Source organism: Chenopodium album, chromosome 26 (assembly GCF_948465745.1).
Source record: "Chenopodium album chromosome 26, dcCheAlbu1.1, whole genome shotgun sequence".
In the NCBI taxonomy this organism is placed as follows: domain Eukaryota; kingdom Viridiplantae; phylum Streptophyta; class Magnoliopsida; order Caryophyllales; family Amaranthaceae; genus Chenopodium; species Chenopodium album.
The window spans coordinates 27,001,850-27,006,709 of NC_137859.1; the positions used below are offsets into that span (position 1 = coordinate 27,001,850).

A 4,860-nucleotide genomic window follows, 5' to 3' on the forward strand; every position below is an offset into this window, starting at 1 on the left:
AGCAACCCAAAGGCATATTATGTGAAGAGGGAGGGGGTTGAGAGTTAGAAGGAGTACCTCTCCCCTTAAATTGGGAGGGAAGATTAGAAGCTTGAGAAGAGGAAGAAGTGCTCTCCAACTTAGCTTTGATTGCGGTGACCTCCTTTCCTAAATTTGTCATTTGAGAGGAAAGGTTGTTGATTGCATTGAGATGGTCCACCGAATACAATGAAGATTGTTTGCTTGAAGAGTCTCTCTCCCCATCTTGCCAATCCCTATAATATGTCACCACATCCTCAATGATGTCCACAACTTCTTCTTCGGTTTTGTTCATGATAGGGCCCCCGGCCCCTCCATCAAGGCATGACTTGCCTTAGGGACTTAAGCCGCCATAGAAGATTTGGATCACTTGGTATGTGGGGATTCCGTGATGAGGGCACTCCCTTTGATACTCATTAAATCTCTCCCATGCTTCATAAAGACTTTCACTCGGCCTTTGCTTGAACCCTTGAATCAAGGCTCTTGCCTCCGCCGTCTTCTTTTGGGGATAGAAACGGGACAAGAAAGCCTTTGTAACATCATCCCAAGTTCTCAAGGAGTTGGGCTTCACCTCTTTGTCTAGCCACTCCAAAGATCTTCCTATTAGAGAGAAAAGGGAACAACTTGAGGCGGATGAATTCTTGAGAGACCCCATTGACTTTGATGGTGTTGCAATATTTTTCAAATTCTTTCAAATGGTTCAATGGGCTCTCATTCTTAGCCCCACTATATTGCCTTCTCTCAATCAAGGTGATCATTGCTGGACGGATTTCGAAGTCATTTTCCGGGGTAGTTGGTGGAGCTATTCCACTCTCAAATCTATATGCCCCGGGCACTCCAAACTCCTTCAAGGCTATTCTAGGATGTTCACCCATTCCTTGTTCTTCTTGAATTTCTTCTTCACTCGAAGAGCTATAAGCCAAGGATCTATTGTCCACTCTTCTTCTTGAAATAGTCCTCTCTATTTCCGGATCAAGGGGAATAAGGGGACGATCACGGGTTCTATGCATGCAAAAACTCAAACAAGAATGTTAGTAGCACGGCTACAAATGTAGCCTAGAGAAACCAAATCTTTTTTTGTATTTTATCAAAATGAAATAGACTCAAAAACAACATACACTCAAGCACCATTCCCCGGCAACGGCGCCATTTTGATGGAGAGGAGAATGGTAGGTCGTTGGGCTACCACTCCACCCTATCAAACAATATTTGTAGCTTAACTAACCCCTATTTAGCGTAGTGGCAAGTCAAGGTCGAACCCAAGGGAATGGATATCAAGTGCACGATGTCTAAATCAAGCTATTTCGGAATCAAGAAGGGGTTTGAGGTAGAACTAAGGCTAAACTAGGTAATGCAAACTTGTATAAAATCAATCTAAGACACTAGGGCAATGGATCCACATGCAATCATAATGGAATCGGTAATTTGGGAGGTCAAACCGACTAAGTCAAGCGATATGAAGGAAAATCATCATGTATCCAAAAGAGCATACTAAGGTGGTTCACCTAGAGGTCTAACTAGCGTCAACTACGCTAAACACTACCTAGGGAACGTCACAAAGCACCTCAATCGTGAAATTGCAAGTTCACTAATCAATGGTCCGTATCATAGCAAGCTTACAATGCAATCCAGTGTATTAATCAAAGATGGCCAAACCTCAATTAATCACACACATGCACATGAAAGATCAACCAAATTTAATCATATCATCAACTCCATCAATTATCCCCAAATTACACTATTCCATCATTCATACATGCTTCACCATCTCCCTAGCTAGGAAACTACTCACTAGCCATAGGAATGGAGATCAAAACTACAACATTCATCAAATTCATCATCAACATGCTTGAATTCAAAGATTAAACCAACAATCAATCAAAATCAATCAAAATTCAATCAATAACCAAATCAATCATCAACAACATGAAAAACTAATGAAATCAACTAAAATCAAACTTGTATTGAGATTAAGAAGAAGATCCTTACAAAACTTTGATCAAAAGATCAAATACAATGATGAATTCTTGAACAAACACCAAAGATCATGAGTTTCTCTCTCTAAAATTCTCCCAAAAACTAACTATCCAATTCAAACTAAAAACTTACTTTCTAAAAATAGGTAGAAATAACTATATATACAAGGAGGAGGTCGGTAATGACGCCCAAAAATAGACCCATGTAAGTGTGGGCGCTCGGAGGAGGGAGAATGGCGCGCACGGGACACACCCAGGCAAGTGCGCCCGCACGCACCTGGTGTGCGGCCGCACACGACCAATGTGCGGCCGCACACTCCCCCAGTGCGCCCGCACATAGCTGGGTTTCCCCCCTTCTTCTCTTCGTCCTAGCTCAAGTGGTGCACGCATCCAGGATGATGATGATGGAGGACAAAGTGGGCATAAACTTTCTTGAATTTCTTGAAGAATAAAAGCCATGAGTAAGGCATAAACAAAGCCTTGAAGCTTGCCCCTTTGATCCACCTTTGACTTGGAACCTCTTGCACCTTCTTTAGGCATAAAAGCAATGAAAACTCGTAGAGAGGAGGCTCGGGAATTCTTGGACAATCAATTACCACCTACAAGCAAAAGATAAAAAGCAAGTAAAAGAGAAAAATAACAAGTAAACTAGAAAAAGACATGAAAAAGAGAAACTAACTACAAAAAGCATAAAATGAAGAAAACAAGAATAAAACTAAGGAAAACTAAAGAAAAGAGAGATAAAATGAAATAAAAATCATCCAAAAAGGAACCAAATGAGTGCCAAAAATGTCACTCATCACCTATCATGAACAAGACCGAAGAAGAAGTTGTGGACATCATTGAGGACGTGGTGACATACTATAGGGATTGGCAAGATGGGGAGAGGGACTCTTCAAGCAAGCAATCTTAATTGTACTCGGTGGACCATCTAAATGCGATCAACAACCTTTCCTCCCATGTGACAAACTTAGGAAAGGAGGTCACCGCAATCAAAGCTAAGTTGGAGAGCACTTCTTCCTCTTCTCAAGCTTCGAATCTTCCCTCCCAATTTAAGGGGAGAGGTACTCCTTCTAACTCTCAACCCCTCCCTCTTCACATAATATGCCTATGGGTTGCTTGTTTTGTGATGCATGTGGATCGTATGATCATGACTCTAGTACTTGTCCTAATGAATGTGTTAATGAGTTTGATAACCATGAGAGTGAACATGTGAATTATGTGTCGAATAACAATGGTCAAAGGTTTGATAATCAAAGAGGTCAATGGAATAGGAACTAACAAGGCCAAGACAATTTTGACAACTATAACCAAGGTGGTGGTTATAGAAACCAAGGGAACCAAGGTTCTCGTGGTAGCTATAACAATCAAGGTTGTAGTGGCCAAAATCAAAGCCAAAATTATGGTAATCAAGGCCAAAGTTATGGTAACCAAAACCAAGGTTATGAAAATCATAACCAAGATAGTGGTAATCATAATCAAGGTGGTGGAAACCATAATCAAGGCTATGGTCAAAGTCAAAATAGGGGTAATTGGAACAATCAAGGAAGGGGTAATTTTCAAAATAATTCTCAAAGAGGTCCCCCACCCGGATTTGTTCCAAAGACTCAAGGTGAAAGTTCCTATTCTCAACCTTCTTCACCTAGGACTAATTTGGGGGAGATAATTGAGAATCAAACCAAGTTGTTGAACACATACATGGCCGTTAGTGATAAAAAATTTAATGAAATGATGACCCACAATAAAATGCTTGAAAACCAAATCTCTCAACTTGCTAATTCCTTGAAAGATCATGCAAGCCCTTCTTCTTTACCTTCCCAAGGTCTTCATCCCAAGAAACCCGTGAATGCTATTGTTACAAGGCGTGGGAAGGTTCTTGAGGAGAGATTGCCTAGGAAAGGTGTAGATAAGAAGATTCCTAGGGAGATTTTGGTTGAGAATGAGGGGGATAGGGCATCATTGGATGAGGTAGTGGTTGAGACACCTAGAGAGGTGAGAGTGGAGAAAGAAATTGTGAGACCCAAGTGTTTAGGGTAATTTTACCCCTCCATGTGGCCCAATCAGAGGGTGACACGTGTCAGCCCGGGGATGGTCCAAAATGGACCGATCCCTGTTTGACACGTGTCATTCCGGATATTAGGGGAAAAGGTCGGCCTTCAGGCCCAAATCCCGAGAAAGCCGTAATACGGCGCAGCCCATCTCTGATTAGGGTTCTGTCACCTAATCAGGGGCACAAATCCCAATGACCCTATAAATAGGGAGATTCCCCTCTTTTGGAGGGCACGTTTTTCCATTTTACTACAAACTGTCCCTTTGATAGAGACAACTGAGCTAGAAAACCTAGCAGATCCCCACCTAAATTTTCGAACCTTTTTCTCTCCTTCAAGTTACTAACTTGAGCGTTGGAGGCGGAGCACCACCCAAACGGTGTCTCCGTTGATTTTGCAGGTACAGAAGCCCTCCGGACCAGTCTTCGAGTTGTAACTCTCCCATGGGACAAAAACACCCAAAACATTTGACGCCGTCTGTGGGGAGAGTACCTCAAGATGGTTCAAAGTTCTGTACCGATTCTCAATTCTACCTCTCTACGTCCGGGAACTCAGACGGGTACCCCGGACGACATGCAACCGGTTATTCAGCCGGTAGGGTTTGAAATCCCTCAGCCTCCCCCTCAGCCTCAGCCAGAGGTATTCACTGAGGAGGAGGAAGAAGATGAAGATGATGATGTGGAGACCTACACATCTAAGGATGGCTCTCTCATCTCTAAATCTATTCGTTCCAGAGATCAACTGGAGCGAAATGAAGACCAGGCGGGCCCAAGCAGGCGCCCATCTAGAAGGCCAGAAGGGGAAACCCAGAAGGCCAA

The 4,860-nt window shown here is 42.7% G+C and overlaps 1 pseudogene; it reads left to right on the top strand.

Moving 5' to 3' along the window:
* The first annotated feature begins 401 nt into the window (after positions 1 to 401).
* Positions 402 to 500, top strand: LOC145618825 (small nucleolar RNA R71; annotated as a pseudogene).
* The last annotated feature ends 4,360 nt before the right edge of the window (positions 501 to 4,860 follow it).